Below are 23946 nucleotides of genomic sequence, written 5' to 3' on the forward strand. Positions count from 1 at the left end.
TTGTAGTTCGACTTTTATCACGTAAGCACACAGTTCTAGGACACATACAATAACAACCGTTTCGGAAAGTTAGTTATTTGCCAGGAATTTGACATTTATTACAATACAGTTTTTTTTTTTTTTTCCTTTTTACTGTTGTTGGGAATTGAACTCAGAGCCTCACTTGTGAAAGGCCAATGTTCTATCACTGAGCCAGGTCTCCTGCTTAAAAAAAAAATAGCCTGGGGGCCGGAGAGATAGCATGGAGGTAAGGCGTTTGCCTTTCATGCAGGAGGTCATCCGTTTGAATCCCGGTGTCCCATATGGTCCCCCATGCCTGCCAGGAGCAATTTCTGAGCCTGGAGCCAGGAATAATGCCTGAGCACTGCCGGGTGTGACCCAAAAACCACACACACAAAAAATAGCCTCATAGCTATCTAATGTCAAGGGAAACATTATTAGTTCATTTTGACAAATTCTTCCAAACATTATCTAATTATCAGTTCTCTTTCCCATATATCCCTTCAGCCATGTAACCTGAAGAATAACCTCTTTGGGGCCGGGAAGGTGGCGCTAGAGCTAAGGTGTCTGCCTTACAAGCGCTAGCGTAGGACGGACCTCCGTTCGATCCCCCGGCGTCCCATATGGTCTCCCCAAGCCAGGGGCAATTTCTGAGCTCATAGCCAGGAGTAACCCCCGAGCGTCAAACGGGTGTGGCCCAAAAACCAAAAAAAAAAAAAAGAATAACCTCTTTAATAATTTGAAGATATATGTAATTATGCAGTTTTGATCATAATATTTCACATTTAGTACCTGTAGAGTGGGGCAGGGACCATTTTTGGCTCACTTGCCAGTTCCTAGAGTCCAGCATGGTACTTAACACACTACACATGTCCAATTAGCACCTATAAAATGACAGAGAATAGGTGGGATTCAGAAAAGTCGCTCTGTTCTACACAACTACACAGCCATGGAGTATTCCACCAAAAACTCTTTTCATGAGTTTCTTCTCTAACTCTCAGAAATTCCAGCTCATAGGCTTTCTCTACAACAAACTGTTAGTAATGTTTCAATAAACTAAAAGAAGTAATATCTCTCCTTTATATTTGAAGACGCAAATGTAGGTTTATTTTCTTGCTTAAAGCCACCGATATCCTGTTATAATTATATATATGGATAATATAGATTATAATAGAAATGATTTATAGATAGATGACAAGCTGCATTCCTAATTTTCTTTTATTCAGGGGCCACACCCGGTGACGCTCAGGGGTTGCTCCTGGCTATGCACTCAGAAATCGCTTCTGGCTTGGGGGCCATATGGGACACCAACGATAGAACCAAGGCTCATCCTGGATCAGCTGCATACAAGGCAAATGCCCTACTGCTGCGCTATCACTCTGGTCCCAGCATTCCTAATTTTCAATTGTATATATTTTAATGACAAAGTCTTCAGGAAACTTTTCCTCATTATATTTGACTACATTTTTCCCAGTCATCTTCTGTTATAGTTCTATATTTGTTCTTTTTCTTTTTCTTCTGCCAATAAGAGTTGTGAGGATAATGACTTGTTTATCTTTTCTCTGCATTTCCAGTTTACATACTGGTATGGCATGCACACAGCAGGCAGTCAATTAAGAGTTGTTCAGTGAAAAAAACATGTTACCAACATCTTTATTGCTGTGTGATAGCTACTATGTTTCTATGTTTATTGAACAATTTGTTATACTGTGAAAACAACAACAACAAAAGCTAAGGATTTCTTGTCTCCGGATACCAGGAAGAGTTTTGTTTATTGATGTTACACAGACAATACATTTTAAGAATATGCACAATGATATGCCATTTAATCTTCATATTTTAGCACCTACCACAGTAGGATATGAGATTTGTCAAGTCAAGTCAGGCCATGAAAAGCCCTAAAGCAGAGTATCTTTCACCTTTTTTTTGTCTAGAACTGTCAAATGTTCTTAATTTCAGGGGCACGAATAAATGTCTAACCCCAACTATAATAGAGGTAGATATTGTTGAACATTATTATCAACCATCATGCAACCATAATCCATGACTATAGACTTTGTGACAGAAGTGAAGGTGGCAGGCAAAGCAGTCACTTGAGAGAAGAGAATGTCCAGAAAATAAAATATTTCAAAAAAGATAATATAAAAGAGACAACTCTTAAATGTTGGGCTCTTCTGCAAGCATGGCCCTGATTGGACCTTTTGAAGGTAGAATTATCCCTTCAAAGACATTGGTTTCCTCTTCTCAATACCTTTATTGATCACCAGATGAATCATGAGTTAAGCAAATTGTGCCTTTACTTTTGAGAAACATGTTTTGTTGGAAAAGACACTATTATTTTTCTAGACCATCTTTCATTATTATTAAACTTTAACATTAAAGGATTTCATTCAATGTCTATTCTATTATTGTTTCTTTTCCCTTACCAAAACATTCTTTATTTTTTAAATTTTATTTTATTTTGTTTTGGGGGGCCATACCCAGTGATACTCAGGGATTACTCATAGCACTCTGTTTAGAGATCACTCCTAGTAGGGCTCAGGGGACCATATGGGGTGCCAATGATCAAACCCAGACCAATGGCAAAGAAAGTGCTACTGCACTATTACTCAGGGCCCCCAAAGTCTTTGAAATTATTCCCCTATGGAGCATTTTATCAGAAAATAACTCCTTCAGAAAAATTATTATTTTTAATTTGGTTAAAATTGAGTATGATTTTTCTCTGTCAGCTACTTTGGAATATATCTCTATTTTGTCTCTTGCACAATACTCTGCCAGGCACACAGGGGATTTGGGAGATAGTAGTAGATGATAATTATGATGCATGAATCCTGTATTTGTTCACTGGGGATATTTGCTAAAGATTAAAAATAAATTCACAACTAATTGACTGCCAGCCATGAGCTATTCTGCTGGGACTTTCAAACTACTACTGGAAAGAAAATAACTGAACAGATCTTGCCAAGGACTAACCAAACAATTAAAAACAGCTTCCTTAACTTGCCTATAATGCAACTAATCAGATAAATGATAAATTAAACATTTCTGTAATTTTCAAAGGACTCACTTTAGGCAATGGAACTTCCATTGTTCAGTCTCCTAATTTTCCCCTGAGTTGATGCACAGGTATTTGTTTACTTCTAACTGGTGTTTGTGGTCTCAGAATACAACTCTGAAGAAGACACTATGATTCTTTGCTTAATTTTATCTATCTAAACAAGGAATTTTAAGTAGTAACATTAAAAAATAAAAGAAGATAATAATAATAACACATATCAATGCCTTATTGATTCTTGGTGATGATAGTTTACTATTTAAAGAGTAAAAGGAAATATATTTTTTAAATCTTTTAAATTTACTTATTTGAAGAAAATGTATCACATAGTTGACATAACTGAACAGAATACATTTGTTTCAGGATGACAGAAAGCAACGTTATTAAAAAATAGAAAGAAAATAGAAAAACTAAAAAGATAATAAAAATAATAGTAATATGAAAAAAAGAAAGAAAAGTTCATTAGCAAATATATTCATGAAAGTTACTGTATCTCTAATAAAGCCATTATTACAATAGCAGAGATTTTTTTAAAGATATAATAAAAAGGATGTGTGTGTATGGCAGTTGTTGTTGTTTGCATAGGCACAGCAAAATATGGGAGAGATGGAAAGGAAAAACCTTTGGCCTATAAACAGGGAGACCTTACCCATGAAGTATTCTGTCATAAGACCGATTCCAGGCTCTAGGCATACTAGGTTGTCCAAATCCTTAGTTATTCTCAATGATCCTGGTAAAAGCTCTTCACCATCATGGCTGTTGCTGTCAAGAATCTGTAGTTATAGATCCTGGTTTCTGTACAGATCCTGTGTCTAAGTCCAGGTGACATGTAGTGTCTTCTGGATTCATCTCACCATTAGGGCAGAGAATCCTGTCCTAAAAAGTAGCCTGTTGTTGTTACTAAATTGTCAGGTTCTCATAAGGACCCTCTTGGAGTAAGTCGGTGCGATGGCAGTAGTAGGGTCTTCCTTGGTAGATTCTTTTTTTTATACCTGGTGATGGTGTAGAAAACCCTGGTTGTTTCCACAGATGGTATCCATAGTTCAGGGGTGAATGGTCACTGTCCAATCTTCTGAAGTCTAAGCCAAGTCACTATGCAATTGTTCATGATGTAAGGCCCCACTGCAATATAAAGTTTGTGTGTTCCTATCTCTATTAGATAAGATCTTGACTGCATATGTAAACTCTTCCCATTTTAATGTGCCTAGGCAGAGAGGAGCAATACCACAAGTTATTACTGGTGTATGGGGGTGGGGGGTCGAGGTAACAAGCCCAGCAATCCCCTTCAACTATTTCTGATGTGAATTCTAAACAGATTTATCTACGAGAATTCTGACTAAATAGATCCCGAGGGTGGGGGGATTTTACCACTACATAAGAAGATATTAAATTAAGATTATTCCTATTAAAGGAGTACATCTAAAGAAATATTCAAAGGAGATGTATGTGTCCTCTTTAAGTCTTTTAAAGTGGTTGGGGAAGGGGTGAAGTCCAGAGCCCAGCTTCAATCTGTGGTTCGGTTTTGTGGAGTCTAAGGAAAAGTGGGGGAATTAGCAAGCAAAAGTCCACAGTATAGGGAGGTGAAGGAGAAGGGGCTTCAGAGAGCAAATCAGTAGCAGCAACATGTCTGTTTCCTCTTAGGCTAAGTATCTATCATTTCAACTTTGAAAGCTGATTGGCAGCTGGCTGGGGTAGGGAGCATGTTTGCTTTGAGAGGGGTTAAGAACTGAGGGTAAAAAGGGTTAAATGGGGGAAAAACATAGGCTAAGAAGGGTTTGTAAGGTGGTAAGCAAAGGGAGGGAAGAGGAGTTATATATGATAAGGGGAAGAACAACATACAACATAGACATTATATCTATTACAGACGGACATTAGACATTAGACATTGGTGTGGCGAACACAGACAGTCATGTGCATACATCGGCAGACATAGAGGATCGATCATTGGGTTACATTTACAGAGCTGAGCCAGGTGATATGGGACAGCATACTTAAAAAGGAAAGAAAAAAATAGAATATATAAAGCTGGCAAGTCTGTTGTAAAGATTTTCCATATTTTAGGGTAATTATATTGGTGAGGGTGGAAAGGCTTCTTGTATTAGGTTCTGTATAGGACATTCTTGAGAACAATTGTATTTTTCAAATCTAGAAAACTAAGTGATATGGTAATGAGTACTGTATGGAGGGTCTATACCATGAACTTTTTATTATAAGTATTACAAATGGACGTTAGACAGACATAGGTATGGCGAACATATATTGACAAACTCTAAGAATTGATCCATGGGGTTACAGTTGAAAAGCAGAAGTCCCATTAAAATGGTGAGAGAGGAAAGAGAGACAGAGAGAGAGAGAAAGAAAGAGAGAGAGACAGAGAGACAGAGAGACAGAGAGAGACAGAGACAGAGAGACAGAGAGACAGATAGAGAGAGAGAACCAGCAAAGGCTGGGCCAGTCCTGGTTGGTGAGAGTAAACTTTACTGGGGAAAGGCTTTCTGGATTAGATTGTGTATAGAGCATTCTAGAAAACTATGTGTTATGGTATTGAGCACTGTATAGGGAGTATATACTATGAAAAATTATTGAACGGTCTTGAGCATTCTTTTTCCTTTCCTAGAAGCAATCTAAAGTTATGAGCATTATGGCATCATGGTAAACTAACTATAGTTTTTGTGTGGGCGCTATCACATCCATGCAGTTTGGAAAATGAGAACTGATGGGAAGAAAGAAAAGCTGCTTGGGAAGGCTCCCACCACCCATTTCTTTTTGGTGGGAGGGATTACTGATTATGTTCCCTTCCTTCATACCCCGCGGGTACCCACCTGTCTGGCCCCAAAGGGCTGGAGTGGAGTAAGGGCTGGAGTGGAGTGGCTGCCCCATGACCCCACTAAAGGCCCCAGGTCTGGAGCCTTGTTGTCCGTCTCCACCCCAGCAAAGGCTTCCCAGTTTCTAGGTGGAAGAAGTTTCGATAATGGCCAAAAGGAAATATTTTTGTTTTGTTTTGTTTTTGGGCCACGCCCGGCAGCGTTCAGGGGTTACTCCTGGCTATTTGCTCAGAAATAACTTCTGGCAGGCAGAAGCTATGGCAGGACCATATGGGACTCCGGAATTTGAACCAGCCACCTTAGATCCTGGGTCGGCTGCTTGCAAGGCAAAGGCCACTGTGCTATCTCTCCGGCCCCAGGAAATATTTTTGATGGCAGATAAGTACCTTACTCTGATCGTTTCAATATTTGATTATTTTAGAATATAAAGATAATGTATGATATAAAGTTGTCTGACTCATCATGAAATTAGAAATAGTATCAACCTTTTTCCTGGCATCACAAAAAAGCCTTTGGGATGGGGTAATGAATATATATGGAGCCAGGGGTTGATCTCATGATGGCATGCTTCAAGGATGGAGAAACCCTGAATCTCTTAGGCCATGGGAATTCCCTTTCTTCCTCAATGCTTACTGTGCCTATGCAAAAAAAAAAAAAAAAAAAAAAAAAAGAAAAGTGGGGGGAATGCCAAATCCTACCACTCCAGCACCCATACTTTTTCTTGTTTTGTTTTGATTTGTTAGTTTTTGACTTTATTTTCCTTCTATTTTTTCTTCCACTTTTCTCTTTCTTTTTCACTCTTGTGGTTATTGTTTAGAGATTTATTTTTATTTTTATTTTCCGGGTCCATTTTTTTCTTTTTTCTTCAATTTTTCTTTTCTTTTTTTCTCTCTCTTCTTTCTTTTTTTTGGTAGTTTTCACCATTTTTTCTCCCCTTTTTCTTATCCTTTTTTTTTTTTATCACCAATGATGGTGGAATAGATACTCAATCTACAGCAAGCAGTAAAGTGGAGACCAGTTGCACTAGCATTCTGGGGGGTTGAGGGGGGAGATATGGGATGCATACTGGGAACAGGGGCGGAAGGAGGACAGCACTGGTGGTGGGAATGCCCCTCATTCATTGTCATAAATGATGACAATTTATTGTCATAAATGATGCAGTGAAAGATTTGTAATGCACTTTAGTCACAATAAAAAAAAGAAATAGTATCAACCTTTTAATACAGATAACCTTTTCTTATTTCTCACTCAGAAACAAATACTTACTTGATCATAAGTAAACTTTCAAAATATATCTTCACTTGATTTAAAATGCTGTCTTGCTGGCTTTGGCTTTAATATAGAAATAAAAGTTCTCCATTTAAACTTTTATAAGATAATGTGCTTGAGAGTGAAGGGGTATTTTATTTTTTTTAACACATTTTCATTTCTAGAATAGAACTAAAATGTTTTATTTTAGCAACTACTTCACTATTTGCATGTAAAATACCAAATAATTTACTGACTGGAAGGGTGAACTCTGAATATCAAAATGATATTAGAACTGCCTTTTTATTTATTTTATTTTCTAAATAATCTCTTTATTTAAGCACTATGTTTACAAACATGTTTGGAATAGGGTTTCAGTGATTAAAAAAAACAAAAAACACTCTCCTTTACCAATGCAACCTTCCCACCACCAATGCCTCTATCTATTTCCTCCCCCCCACCCCCTGCCTGTATTTGAGACAGACATTCTACTTCTCTCAATCACTACCATCGTCATGATAGTTGTGAGTGTTGTTATTTCTGCAACTGCACTCACCACTCTTTGTGGAAAGCTTCATATCTTGGCCAGTCCTTCCTGCCCTCATCTCTATTGTCTCTGGGTATTACTACAATACTGTCTTTTATTTTTATTTATTTTTTTGTGTTTGTTTTTTGGGTCACACTCGGCACTGCTCAGGGATTACTCCTGGCTCTATGCTCAGAAATTGCTCCTGGCAGGCTCAGGGGACCATATGGGATGCTGGGATTTGAACCATTGTCCTTCTGCATGCAAGGCAAATACTCTACCTCCATGATATCTCTCCAGACCCTGTCTTTTATTTTTTTTTTAAATCCTATAGTGTGTCTCTCTCCTCCTGACTTATGTCATTCAGCATGATAGTTTCCATGTCTATCCATGTATAGGAAAATTTAATAACTTCATCTTTCCTGTCAGCTAAATAGTATTCCATTGCATATATGTACCACAGTTTCTTTTGCCACTCATCTGTTATTGGGCATCTGGGTTGTTTCCAGATTCTGACTGAAATAGTGCTGCAATGAACATAGACATGCTAAGGGCATTCTTGTATTGTGTTTTTGTGTTCCTAGGGTATATCCCTAAGAGTGGTATAGCTGGATCATATGGAGTTCAATTTCCATTTTTTGGAGGAATTTTCATATTATTTTCCATAAGGCTAGAAAGGACTGCATTCCTACCAGTAATGAATGAAAATTCCTTTCTCCCCACATCCCTGTCAGTACTGTTTGTTCTTGTTCTTTGTGATGTGTGCCAGTCTCTGTGGTGCAAGATGGTACCTAATAGGAGGTTAGAAAAATACAATAAATGGTGCTTATGGGACTCTGGAGCTACATACAAATATGAAACGAGAGAGAGAAGAAAGTTGCTTTAAACAAAATAAAGAACAAGCCCAAAGCCACACAAAGGCTAATGTGTGTGCCTGTAAATTAATTTAATTATTACCTTAAAATTAGATTAGTGGGTACTTAGAGCAGGTAGAGTACTTGCCTTTTATGTGTACAACCAAGGTTAAATTCCAGGCATTACCTATGGATTCCAAAGCCTTTTCAAGATTGATCCTTAGCACAGAGCCAGGAGTAATCCCTCAGTACTGGGGTGGACCTACTGGGATGGCCCACTGTGTATGGACCAATACACACACACACACACACACACACACACACACACACACACACACACACACACACACACACACACACACACACACAATTAGACTCCCAATGGCTGATATCTTTACTTTGAGTAAGGCAGCAACTCTGCTATACACAGTGTGTGATTTCTGAGGTTACAGTCTACGTCTTGTTCAGCAAAGATTTTTTTCCCCAGCTCCTATTTTTCTTCACTCTTTGATAGTATAATTTTTAGAGCTGAAGTCTGGAGTGGTAGAAAATAAATATTTCTAGCATTTTTCAGACTAGTTTTAATTTCTGACTGTCGTTTCATGACCATGTGAACATGTGACATTCACTTAGACTCTCTGAATCGCAATTTCTTTTCAATAGGTAGAGTAACAATAACTTCTGTGTAGATGTATTGTGAAGATTAAAGAAAATCATATATGAACTATTTCTAGTAAAAGGACAGAATTAAACTTGGCACAGTACTATCATATGTGAGTCATATTTGCTCATTTGATCACACATTTATTTGCTTATTTGAAAATATGAATTGAGCTCCTGCTGTGTTGCAGATGCTGATTTATAAATATGAATTATCTATGGCATCCGTCAATTGGGAATATTAGTAGGCCTTTGTATAGCCTCAAATTCTGGATGCCACCAAGAATAAAAAAGTGACCTGCACAAAAATAATATGTGAGAAAGATAAAGAACTTCATGCCAAGCCAATTGTTATTGTTCAACTCATGTAAGATGACTCTATCAAGGGGCCGGAGTGATAGGGCTTCGGTAGGGCATTTGCCTTGCACGCGGCTGACCCAGGATGGACCTTGGTTCGAACCCCAGTGTCCCATATGGTCCCCCAAGACAAAAGCAATTTCTGTACACAGAGTCAGGACTAATCCCTGAGCATCACTAAGTGTGCCCTCCCAATAGATGACTCTATCAAGAGAGGCAGGAGAGAGAGAAGTGGGAGAGAGGCTGAAAAGAGTACAGTGTATAATGTGCTTTCCTAGTATGTGGTTAATTGAGGTTCAAGTCATACCTATACGGTTCCCCATTATCACCTGAATGATCCCTGACCACAGAGCTAAGAGTAATTCCTCTGTGTGTGTGAACTCCAGTTCCGCGCAAACTAAACAGAATTAAATACCCTCAACCCTGAAAGAGGTGGCTGTTTATTTTTTTTGGGGGGGGTGGGTGGGTGGGAGACACATCTGATGGTGCTCAGGGATTACTCTTGGCTCTGCACTCCAAAATAGCTCCTGGCCTGGAGGGCCATATGGGATGCCAGGTACCGAACCAGCATCTGTCCTGGATCAGCTGTGTGGAAGGCAAACTCCTTACAGCTGTGCTACCACTCCAGCCCTTTCCTACCCCCCAAACTGAGAAAGGTGGTTGTTTTATTTCCTTTTTGGGGGGTCTTAGGTCAGAATCAGCAGTGCTCATGGGTTACTCCTGGTTCTGAGCTCAGAAATCACTCCTGGCAGGCTCGGGGGGCCATATGGGATGCCGGGAATTGAACCAGGGTCCATCTTGGGTTTGCCGCATGCGAAGCAAACATCCTACCGCTGTGCTATAACTCCAGCCCTACTGTATTAGTTCCTTCACAGACACTAGTAAAGAGAAACAAGAAAGATAAACACGGGACTATATCCAGTACTTTGAATATATCATCCAACTTGTGTCTGGCAAGATAAACTTCCAACACATTATAATACAAGGGAGATCAGTTAGTTCCCTGATCATTTAAAATAGACATAAAGATGATCATCAGATCAGAAGACTAATGCATGTAAAAATTTTATCAGTGAAATAAAAATATTGAAACTCACTAAATCAAAATCACTGACCTGAAGAATACAATAACTGTGCTGAAAAGTTGACTGAAAGAGACCTATAGCAGAATAGATAAAGTAGAATAAATTATCACTGAACTTCAAGATGCTATCTTGGAGCAAAAATTGAAAAAGGTAAAAAGAAAAAGTAGAATGATGCAAAACCAACATTTGAAGCAATATTTTCTTAAGCTTCTCAGGAAGAGATGAGATTAATCTTATGTAAAAATGACTAAGCAGCTATAGATATAACTCATTGGTACTTGCTTTGCATGCATTAGTATTTAAACTTGAATTTCAGCATCACAAGGATCTAAGAGCACAATTGTATGTAGCTTCAGAGTTCCATAAGCACCATTTATACCAGGGGTTGTATTATTCTAACCTCTTATTAGGGCTACTATCACTGTGAGGGTCCTAAATTTACTGAGCACTGCTTGAGAATCCTCCCTACAAAAAGGAAAAGGCTGGTTGAAAACTTATCTTAAATAGGGAAAGAAGTAGACATTAAGATTCAGAAAGTTACCAAAGAGCTTAAAAAAATAGGGCCCCTCCTGAGACACATTTTGATTAAATGATCAAAAGTTAAAGACAAGAAGAGAACTTCTTTAGTCCCAGGAGGCACATAACATTTTCAGTAGGTTTTTCCAGCAGACACTTTGCAAGCCAGACGCGAGTGGGATGATATATTCAAAGTACTGAAAAGAAAAGAAAAAAAAAACACCTCACAGACAGAATATTGTATACAGAAGTTGTCCTTTAGAACTGAAGGATAGGGTTTCTTAGACAAATAAGAACTGGAAAATATATCACCAATAAAATTATATTATAAAAAGTGAAATAAAGTTCTGTATGTTGAAATAAAAAGGATAATAAGAAGCATGAAAGTAGAAAATTCACAGTAAAACTAAAAATAATTGAATAAAATACTTATATAAGTATAATTAAGTAAATATAATTATATAAATATAATAAGTTTTATAATGGTAGTTGGTAAATAATAAAACTCTAGTGTGAAGTTAAAAAAGAACAAAATATAACTATAATCACCATAATTTATTAATTGATATAAAGTGTTAAGAGGTAAAAATTGTGACATCAAAAGTATATATTGTGATGGTGGTTCAAAATGTCTTGTTAAAGTTATTATTAGTTGAACAAAACTTTATAAATATTAAATTTAATATATAAATAAACTCATGTAATTACAGCATAGACGACAATAGATATACAAAATATAATAAAAAATGAATTCAAACACACTAGTGCAAGACTAAGTCATAAAAAATAGAACATCTAAAAAGAACAGTTCTAGGTAATCAAAATTTCCCAACATAGGAAAGTACAGAATCAATTAGTTTTTACAGTAGATCAACTAGATTTTACAATATTTTAGAGAATGAATATCGAATGTGTTAAAATTCTTTTTAAAAACAGAAGCAGAGGAATAGGTCCAGATTCACTTAATGAGATGAACATTAATGCCAAGGCCTGTGATTGCTGTTATAAGAAAGGAAAATTATATATTGATATTCATTATGAATTATAAGTAAATCAAACTTAGAAATACCAGAAAATGTTCACATACTACTTATCATGTAATGAATAATTCCAGAAATGCAAGGATGGTTCAATACCTATATATATATATATATGCCATATCAATAAAATGAAGAAAAAATACCACAGACATATCTCAGCTGCAAAAAGTTCAATGTTTTTAAAAATATCCAGCATTATTTGCAAAAATAGTTTTGAACAAAATTCCACATGATTACCTGATAAAGCTTTAAAAATAAGATTAAACACACCTCAACTTGATAAAGTATATATATAAGAAGCCCACAGTTAACAAATTCAACAGTAATAAGTTGAAACTTTTACTATAAGGTCAGAAACAATATAAAGATGACACCTATTACCAATTTTATTCAACAATATAAAAAATTTTGTTTAATAACACAATAGTTACAATAATTAGATAGGAAAATAGTAAGATACATTCAAATTAGGAAGAAATAAATTGACATTTCTTTCTGCCATTATACATAGAAAGCTATAAAAATCCCACAAAATATAACTAATAAAATTTTTTGTCAAGTTTTGAGATCTGAACTGCATATAAAATAGTTTAATTTCTATATATGGACAATAAATATCAGAAAAAGAAATTAAGGGGCCGGGCGGTGGCGCTGGAGGTAAGGTGCCTGCCTTACCTGCGCTAGCCTAGGAGACGGACCGCGGTTCGATCCCCCGGCGTCCCATATGGTCCCCCAAGCCAGGAGCGACTTCTGAGTGCATAGCCAGGAGTAACCCCTGAGCGTTACCGGGTGTGGCCCAAAAACCAAAAAAAAAAAAAAAAAAGAAATTAAAAATATTCCATTTAGAATAACATCAAAAAGAATAAACTAAACTTAACCAGGAAGGTAAAAGACCTATACAATGAAAGCAGAAACTGATGATGAAAATATAAGTAGTGAATGGGAAGATAGTCTGTTCATAGTTGTAATTATTCATATTTATGTATATTGATAAAATATGCATTATACCTTGATTATATATTTTATCAAGTGCTCATATATATACATATATATTGTTGTATTATATTATTTTGAACCATAGTCACGATGGTCTCAGGCAGGGGTCCTCAAACTTTTTAAACAGGGGGCCAGTTCACTGTCCTTCAGACTGTTGGAGGGCCAGATTATAGTAAAAACAAAAATTATGAACAAATTTCTATGTACTCTGCATATATCTTATTTAGAAGTGAAGAAACAAAATGGGAATAAATACAATATGTGGCCCGGGGGCCGTAGTTTGAAGACCCCTGGTAGGGGACCATGGCAGTGCATAGGGGACAAAAAGGGATGACAAGGACCTAACCCGGATAACTTTATCTGCTATACTATCACTCTTGCCATGCAGTTATAATATATTTTGTTTATTTAAATATTTTGTATTTTTGGCCACATCAATCAATGCTCAAAGTTTACTCCAAACTTTGTACTCAAGAATTACTCCTGGAAGACTCAGGGGACCATATAGAATGTTGGGGATCAAACTAAGGTCATCCAGATGCAAGGCAAAAGCACTCCTTTCTGAATTAACACTTGGCTCCATTAGTATTTTTAAAACTTCCACATTATCTAAACATCTGAAGACTCAGTACAATGTTTGTGAAAACTTCAAAGAGAATTTTAAAAATAGAATTAGTATAAACAATGCTAAGATAGAACCACAGAAGAAAAGAATAGACTAGCACAAGCAATTTTTTTTTATGCTTTTGAGTCACAATCAGAACTATTCAGAGCTAACTTCTGCCTCTGTGCACAGGGATGACACCTGGCAGGTTTGTGGGTCCATATGTGGTGCTGGGATCAAAACAAGTTTGGTTGCATACCCGGCAAATGCCATATCTGCAGTAATATTACCGTGGCCCCAAGCACAAAAATTTCAATAAAAAAGCTGAAGCATTACACTTTATGATTTCAAACTATTTTATTATTTTAGTTTAGTTTAGTTTTTTGGGTTACACCTGGCAGCGTTCAGGATCACTCCTGGCTCTGCGCTCAGAAATCGCTCCTGTCAGGTTCGGGTGACCATATGAGATTCTGGGATTTGAACCACCGTCAATCCTGGATTGGCTGTGTGCAAGGCAAACACCCTACCGCTGTGCTATCTCTCCAGCCCCATGATTCCAAACTATTTTACAAGGCTATAGTAATCAAACAGAATAAAGTTGTCATAAAAACAGACAAATAGCTCAAAATAGACACAGAGCTCAAGAATAGAGTTCTAGATATATTTGATCAATGAAGGTTTGTTTTTATATTAATTTTGGGCCACACCTGGCAGTGCTCAGAACTTACTCCTGACTTTAAGCGTAGGGCTCACTCCTGGTGGGCTCTACAGATCATGTAGGGTTCCAGGGTTAGAACTTGGGTCTGCTGTATGTCACGCAAGTACTATCTTTCTAGCTCCTTGATAAATTAATTTTTGTAGAAGAATCTAAGAATGGGTTGGAGTGGTAGCACAGCTGTAGGGCTTTTGCCTTGCATGCGGCTGAACAAGGATGGACCCAGATTCAATCCCTGGCATCTCATATGGTCCCCCAAGGTACAAGCAAATTTCTGAGCACAAAGCCAGTCACAAGGGAAAAACCCTTGTGACTCCAAAACAAAACAAAACAAACAAAAGAATCTGAGAATGGGGAAAAGAATGTTATCTTTAATAAATAGTCCTGGGAAAATTGCATGCCACATACTAAAGCATGAAACTGGTTTCTTATAGTAAAGTCAACTCATAATAGACCAAACACTTGAATGAAATGTAAGAGCTGAAACTAATAAATCCCTAGAAGAAAGCATATAGGTAAGTTTCTTGATTTTAGTATTAGAAATTAGAGTGATCTCTAAATCTGGAGGCAAGGTTAATTCCTGAAATAATCCAGGTATGAACCCCCTCACAAAACCAAGAAAAACATGCATAATAGAATTTCATAATGATTTTAAAAAAATTTTAAAAGCACTGAAATTTATACCCATACACTAAAAGAATTCAGTTAATCCAATTAAAGTATGGAATTAGAATTTTAGTTGTAAACATATGTAGTGAGTATATATCTATATATACATATATGTGTATGTTTGTGTGTGATTGTGTGTTGTGGTATGTTTGTGTGTGGTTGTGTTGTGGTTTTATGTGTATTAATTTATTAATGCATCTTGGAAAATAATGCCATAATGCAATGTAACTACAATACAAATAATTAAATAAATTTAAATGAAAAGATCAATGTTTTTAGGAATATAAGTTTATATTAGTAAACTTTAGAGAAATTAGTTCACTTAGAGGAATAAAATACACCATATGTTCCATCAATTACATTTCAAGGCAAAGGAAATAGTTACTCTTTGTAAGAAATATTTATGCTACCTTAATCATTTCAGAATTATTTGTAATAGTCACATTATGGAAATAACCAATTTATCCACAAATGAATAGATAGTATAAATATAATAATATAATATGGTATATATACATAGATATACACATACATAGTGAAATAGTAAACCTTAGAGAAGATTGAAATCTTGAAAATTGTGAGAATGTGGTTGAACCTGGAAGCCTTAATGCTAAATGACATCCAGAAAAGGAACAAACGAACAAACAAACATGTTTTGGCTTATGTGTGTTCTAAAGGCAAAAAGTTTAATTCTGAGAGTAAAAACATAGTTATAAGGGACTAGGGTGTGGTATGGGAGAAAAAGAAGTGTACAGAAGTTTACAAACTTTCAGTTATAAAATAAAGTATAATTATAAAGATTATAAATTATAAGCTGTAAGCTATCATAGACTGAGTTTCAGTTATAAGAGTGATTTTAAAAGGGTTTGTAGATAACTTGACAACTATAGTTGATAATACTCTTGTGAAATAGAAATTTATTAAGAGGGTAGCAAATTAAATATTATTACTTTCCTCTCTAATATAGTAAATATGTAAGGTGATGATTGTGCTAATTAACTTGTTAGGGGTGATTCCCTTTGGAATGATAATATCATATCATTAAAAAGTTCCTCTTCTCCTATCTCTACCCTAATTATTTGTTGGATTTCTCTTCATATATTGGAATTCTCTAAATCCACTAATATTTGCTTGATTTAAAGTGTAAGATGTTTTTTTTTGAGGGACCAGAGAGAGAAAGTACAGGAATTAATTTACTTGCCTTTATGTAGCTGACCCCAGTTTTATCTCTGGCATCAGATGCGATCTCAAATGTGCTTCTAGGAGTGATCTCTGAGTACAGTCTAGAAGAGAAACAAAAACACCAGATACGCCTTAAACATTACATACCCAGGAAAAATATTTTCCTCCTAGGTAATGACAGCTTAATAAACAAAGCAGACTTTATTTTTATAACATTTTGCCATTTTAAAATTTTTGAATTTTAATAGTATGCCATTAGCAGTATTCCCTGAAAAATCTCAAGGTCACTTGAGTGTTGAATATTTTATTTGATCTGATCACTTTACAGTTGCTCTTATTTTTTTTAGTTCATATTTTGGATGTGTTAATTTTTAGAAATGCATACATGTATACATAACATATATCATTACAAAGTCAGAGATCATATAGCAGGATTTTATTTTCATATTTAAATTGCATTTTGGAACAAATAGTAAATAAAAATAGTTATTTGAGAATTTATTTCTAATAAAATATTATTTCTGTTGTTTTACTTTCCAGAAAATGATATATTCTTTGGGTATGTCAACATTAACCATGCGATTAAAACTAAGAGGGACCAGAAGAAATGTAATATTAGACCAAGAGCCTATGTTTAACTCATGATTTTAAACTTTGTTCAGATAATTTATCAGTTTTTAGTAGAGTAATAATGAATTGGCTATAGGATCATTAGTTCCTTTAATGACATTCCTTCCTTTAAGCAAACCCTTGTTTTAAAAGAAAAGTAAAATGTTAACTCTCAGAAATCTTTATGCAATAAGTAATTGAGTAATAAAATTTTATAGACATTGGATCAAACCCAATGACTTTCTGAAAAGTTCAGTAAAAATCGAATAAGTGGCTCACATAATTAGAAGTTTAAGTAATAGAACAGGGAGAGAGAAATGAAGATTTATTTGTCATACTTTGCAATAGAAGAATTTTGGGTGATGCCTCAGTTTATAGTTCAATGTTAATTTTAGACATAGGCAGAATATCTTAATTATAAAGATATATTTTGAGGTTAAAAACATTAAAATTTATAATGCTAGAATTTATAGGTTTAACATAATTTGGGAATAGTCTTTTTAATACTTTCTAATGATTCTCACAGAATGCTTACAAAGAAACCTCTAAGCAGAGAAATGTGGATAACTCAGGGTTGTGTTTGGTTCTTGCACAGTTAAGAACGGGGTATGTTACATAAATGAATCATTTATTCTTTGACTTTTATGAGACGTATATGAGGTAAATGATGCACAAAGAACTCCTAGAACTTGCTAAAAATCACAGAACTTTAAATTCTAAGGCATGAATTTGTACTCAAATTTATCTGCCTCTTGAGCTGTGCTCCATGTTTTACAAATCACAATATTTAACTCAAGAAGAGGAAATTTTAAAAAAAAATCAGTTTCTGCCCCAGCTTAATTCCTCTCAGAGGTCTTGATGGTGCATATCCTGCAGGAACTAAAGTCTTTTTTCTCTGAATATAGAATAATCCCTAGAAAGATGATAATCAGTAGAGATACAACTCAGATGCTCAGTTGTTTCAATTCAGCAAGTTCTTCTAAGTGTTCAGAGACCACAGAAACATAAAAATAATGATATAAATAAAAATAAATGAGTGACCTCCTCGGGTTTTGTGAGGGTCAGATTGTTTAAGTACCTTGTTCATATACAAAACAAAGAAGAAACCCAATTCTAGAAAATTCCACAAAGTGAGTATCTGGTGATGAATGGTAGGTGGTTCCCTAAAAGTAACCCACTCCTCTTAGATTGCCTTGAGTTTCATTAAGAAACTAAGGAACATTGTTTCATTAAGGAACAAAATTTATAATTAATCTTACTAGGGAAATAAACACCTTGATTATTCCTTGAAAATGATGACATAAAAGGCAATAGTTTACTCAAGTAAAACGATTTGCAATTTAAGTGATTAGCGTTGGTAGGACATCATTGTCACCAAAGACTAGAAAAGTGCTAACTCTGAGGATGGAGGCAATCATATGTGGATATAGTCAAGATAGAAAGTGGAATTTCGTAGGAAAGAGCAAGCTGTTTTGTCAATAAACTGAAATGTTATCTAAATTGGAGAATCCTCGAGTTCAAAAGTCTGTCGGCATGGTTTCAACAATATTATCATGAGAACAGCCCTGGGTAGAGTCCTGGATAGGTATTTGGGCTACCCTGGCAAGGTCACTGAGTTTAATGCACCCATTTACAACTCATAAGGTAAGGGGCAGGCCGTACCTTTTACGGAGGACATTCTTTTAGTTACTTGAAACTTAAGATTTCTTTCTTTCCTTTGACTGTCTTTATGGCAAAGTTTGCATAATATATTATCCTTGGAATGTTGTCTAGTAGTGTGTGTATTTGACTTGGAAGGCATTCTAATTGAAATTTTATTTTATTTCAGTTCTCCCTTTCTCTTTTTCTCTCTGTCTCTCTCTTGAGAACACTTCACATTCCTTCTTTTATTTTTTTATTCATACATTTATTTTCTTTCTTAGATGATTATATTTTGCATTTCCTATTTCCCTTCCTTCATGTCCCCTTTCTTTTACCCATCCTTTGCTGAAACAGAGGATTTGTTTCTTTTTAGATATAGAGTGGCTTACTTTGAATATAACCAGAGTTTGACCTTCATTGCTATAGTAAGAAGTTCTTGAACAACTCGCTACATAGGAGGTTAATGAAAAGGCAATATTGCCCAGGGATAAATGAAGATAGGCTTTTTTGCTCTTCTGAGGAATGCATGGATCAAACTCAATAATGCCTAGGAGAGTTCCAAAGGGACTTTAAATGCTAAGATTGGTGAAAAGAAATAGTACAAGTTTCTTTGCATTAGGGTACAAAATAGGAATTGAATGCTATAAGGAAACATTTTAATCCCACTCATCAATTCCTTCCTTTTGTTGCTTTTGTTGCAGTGGTTAAATTCATGACCTTAAACTCACAAGGCAGGCAGGCACTTTGTACAACCATCCCCTTTCTTAACAGCCATGGTATGTGTTGGTATGTGTGCATGTGTGTTTGTGTGTGTCTGTATGTTTAGGGCAGCTGGAAGTGAAAGGATAAAAAAGCAAAGTTTAATAACTAGATCAATTCTAATTCTTGAGTTCCATTTCTGTCATTCTTGGTGATTCTGCAAGTATTAGGGCCTGCAACCTCACTAAATTGAGGTTCCATTTCTGATTAGAACACTCACTCCAGTATTTCATCCTGAAGTCCATCTAGTCTTCCTGGTTATGCAAACACAATAGCAGAAACCTTGACCAAAGCCTCTTGTTAATCGTCCTTATTCTCTAGGAAAGGCAGAGAAGGCACTTAGATACCTAAAGGACTATAGATGTGGCTTGGCTGCTTGTAATCTGGTTAAGTAAATAGAGTAACTTTATGTATCATGAGAGGTCAAAGGAGAAAGGGTGTGACACCTCTACTACTTTCTCGGGAGAGAAAGTATAATGAAGTATAAGAGAATAAGTGGGAGTTAGAGAATGAGTAAGATAGAGAGAATAAGCAAGAGAAAGAAAGAGTGGTCTGTACATAAGTCATCTGTGTTAGAAGATTATGGGAAATAGGACCATGGCAATGGAAAGGAAGACAACATTGTGTAAAAATCTTGTCTTTTCTCAATGTCTTACTTTCTCTGTGATGTTGGGGATGAAATGAAACTCTTTAGTCTTTAATTTTATTTTCACTTGTGAGATTATCTTTGAGTCTCATAGAAATTCTTTGATTCTATTAGGTGGGAGGCAGGTACACTTCTGGCATGGAGAAAGATGCTTAAAATTAAAATGATGTTAATTTTAAACTTACATGACTTTTGAAACTAAGATCATTAAGCCTCCCATCTCATCTATAGTTCTGACTTATCTTTGGAACCTGAAGTGACTGAATTCAGAGGACTGCCTGTGCCTTGGAGATAATGCATAGAATTTGGGCTGGGGACTGATTTGCAAGTCTGAGCAAGACAAGCCTTTCAATACTCTTCATGTTATGTGAGCTATGATATTTCATTACCTTCAAACTCTAGTTAACCTCATAAAAAATACTGCTTAATCAGTTTATCCAGGCCAACCTCCAGGAAGTTACTTTCCCCACTTTAAATCCATAGATTATAGACCACATTTAAAAAAAAGAAAATCAGCTCCTTGCCAAGGGACTTTATGACTAGGTTACTAGCCAATAAACCTAGAAACTATAAAAATAGCTGTTCCACACCTTTATTGGAAGAGCAACGGAATGACCAGCTAACACAGTATAGTCATTATTTTATTCTCACAAGATTAACACTGGAAACAATGGAAATATTCTTCCTCTGCCACAAGAACAGATTTGCATTTTACTTAATTTCTCTGTAGGCTGCCTGAGAAAAATACCACTTCAAACTAAGGAACAGTTAAAATAACCATTTTGACAAAATAGAATATTTCTACAAGATCACATATTTCACCTTCCAAAAAATATCTAGACACAAAATGTTGGGTAACTCATTGAAATGCTGGCCCAGGAAAGAAGAAAACCATAAACAATATAGAAAACGAACAACTTTATTTTCTTCCCAAAATGTTTTACCTGAAACTTTTGCCTATCTTTATGCCACAATAGGATCCATGCTGTGTTTTATCTTGTATCAAACTTCTGTCCTGTGTTTCAGTTTTACAGGTCTGAAAATATCAACATATATCTATATACATGTATATAGAGTTTGGGACACATATGATAGTGCTCAGGGATTCCTCCTGGTTCTATGCTCAGGAATACTCCTGGTGGGCTCAAGGAACCACATTGGATGCCTGGTCCACCATGTGCAAGACAAAAGCATCTGCTATGTTATGACTCTGGCCCCAACATAGGTATTTTTTAATAGATTTTAGAGAAAATGTGTACAACTTAAGCTTCATGGCTAAGTCTTAGACCAAGATATTTTTCTTTATTTAATGGCTCAGTATAAAATACTGTGAAAACTTAAGACATAAAAAAGAGCAGTCGAGGGACAGGAGAGATAGTACAAGGAGTAAGACACATGCCCTGCATGCTGTCAACTTAATTGATGCCCAGCTCTACAAAGTCCTCCAACGATTGCTAAGTACATTGCTACAGGTATAGTGCACAATTGGGATTGCCCAGGGTTTGAGCATCTTTGAGCCATTGGATAAAATTTCCATCTCAATGGACTCTGCTTGAAGGATTCTATTCACATGATAAAGAGATTTTTAAGAACATTTTCTTAGGTATTATGCCCAAATCTAAATTTCTTTAATACTCATGTTTTTCAGATATCAAATTATAAACAAGTTTTATATTATCTGTAGAGAAGAAATAGTTAATACATTGAAATGCTCCTATCTCTCCCACCTTTTTAAATAGTTATTTATGGGAACATGTGATATTAATCTAATAAAGAAGCACAATATAAATATTTAAACATACAAATAGATATTAGATATATTCTTTTAGTTAGTCTATAAAGAACCAAAACCCAAATTAAGCATCTAAGGATGCAAGAAAAATGTTATACAAAACTGAGCTTACACTGGTGACAGATAGTGAGAGTGAGTCAGAGACACTTGAGGGAGGGCGTGGAGCTGAAACATATATATAAAATCTTATCATTAACATGGTAAAGTATGGTGCTAAAATTAAAAAATTAAAGTTGAAAAATCTTATGTTTCCTCATTTAAATAAACATGAAAGTAACATTTGCTGAATACCTGATTTATTGACATTTATTCTATGTATATCACAAGCAAGAATTATTTTAAGGAACACAAGTAATGATGAACCTCTTAGAAATGTTTCTTTAAAGGATCTTATAAGGCAAGTTTTTTTTTTAAGAGAAATTAAGTCTAAAAGAATAGGAACTAGTAGATAAATTGCGATATTGCTATTTTTATCTCATCTCCTTTGTTTCAGCACTGGACAGCACTATGACCTCTTCCAAGGAGATAGAATGTAAATCTTTTCAAGAATTGAACAATTTTGAAAATACTTTGAGTAGAATCTGTTTTTCTTATATATAAACAAAATAAAATTAATACAGTTGTATCATACCATGTTTCAATATATATATATAAAATATTCCCCAAAAGTTTCTAATACAAATAAAACCTCAAAAATTGTTGTAGTTATATAGAAAATTAACAGAAGTTCAGAAAGGCCTGTATAACTGAACGTAAAAAAATCTTATATTTTGTTGACTACAAAGAATATACACTCTTTGAGTAAGTATACTCCTTGAAGAATATACTTGCATATACTCTTTGAAGAAAATAAAATGTTTTTAGTAGTTTAATGGAGTGGAACATAAAAGAGAAAGTTGCAATGGATTAATCTGTCTTTCTATAATTTATTTTTTCTATAAATATTTAACAAATATCTAAATCTTGTTCTGCCTCATCTAAGCTCCACTGTTAATGGTAATAATGGATAAAAGATGTGTTGCTATTCAGAACGAGACTGGATTGATGCTATTCAGGATGATTGTTGGATTAAATTTTAATAATGATGCTATTCATTTATTTTATGGATCCTATAAATATGGGTATATATTTTTATAATTATCTTTATTTAAACACCGTGATTACAAATATGATTATAGTTGTATGATTACAGTCATGTAAAGAACACTCCCCTTCACCAGTGCAACATTTCCACCACCAATTTCCCAGATCTCCCTACTCCCCCCCCCACACACACCTGTACTCAAGACAGGCTTTCTACTTCCCTCATTCATTCACATTGCTATGATAGTTTTCAGTGTAGTCATCTCTCCAACTGCACTCATCACTCTATGTGATGAGATTCATGTAATGAGTTGCCCCTACCAGCCCTCATCTCTCTTGTCTCTGAGATACTGTTAAAAATGTCTTTCATTTTTCTTAAAGCCCATAAATGAGTGAAACCATTCTGCATCTTTCTCTCTCCCTCTGACTTACTTCACTTAGCACAATAGATTCCATGTACATCCATGTATAGGAAAATTTCATGACTTCATCTCTCCTGATAGCTGCATAGTATTCCATTGTGTATATGTACCACAGTTTCTTTAGCCATTCATCTGTTGAAGGGCATCTTGGTTGTTTCCAGAGACTGGCTATTGTAACTAGTGCTGCAATGAATATAGGTGTAAGGAAGGGATTTTTGTATTGTATTTTTGTGTTCCCTGGGTATATTCTTAGGAGTGGTATAGTTGGATCGCATGGAAGCTCAATTTCCAGTTTGTGAAGGAATCTCCATATCGCTTTCCATAAGGGTTGTACTAGATGGCATTCCCACCAGCAGTGAAAAAGAGTTCCTTTCTCTCCACATCCCCGCCAGCACTGCTTGTTTTCCTTTTTTGTGATGTGTGCCAATCTCAGTGGTGTGAGGTGGTACCTCATAGTAGTTTTGATTTGTATCTCCCCGACGATTAGTGATGTTGAGCATCTTTTCATGTGCCTTTTCACAGTTTGCCTTTCTTCTTTTTCAAAGTGTCTGTTTATTTTTCTCCCCATTTTTTGATGGGGTTAGTTTTTTTTTCTTGTATAGTTCTGTCAGTACCTTGTATATTTTGGATATTAGTCCTTTATCTGATGAGTATTGGGTGAA

This window comes from Suncus etruscus, chromosome 11, assembly GCF_024139225.1.
Source record: "Suncus etruscus isolate mSunEtr1 chromosome 11, mSunEtr1.pri.cur, whole genome shotgun sequence".
Taxonomy (NCBI): Eukaryota; Metazoa; Chordata; class Mammalia; order Eulipotyphla; family Soricidae; genus Suncus; species Suncus etruscus.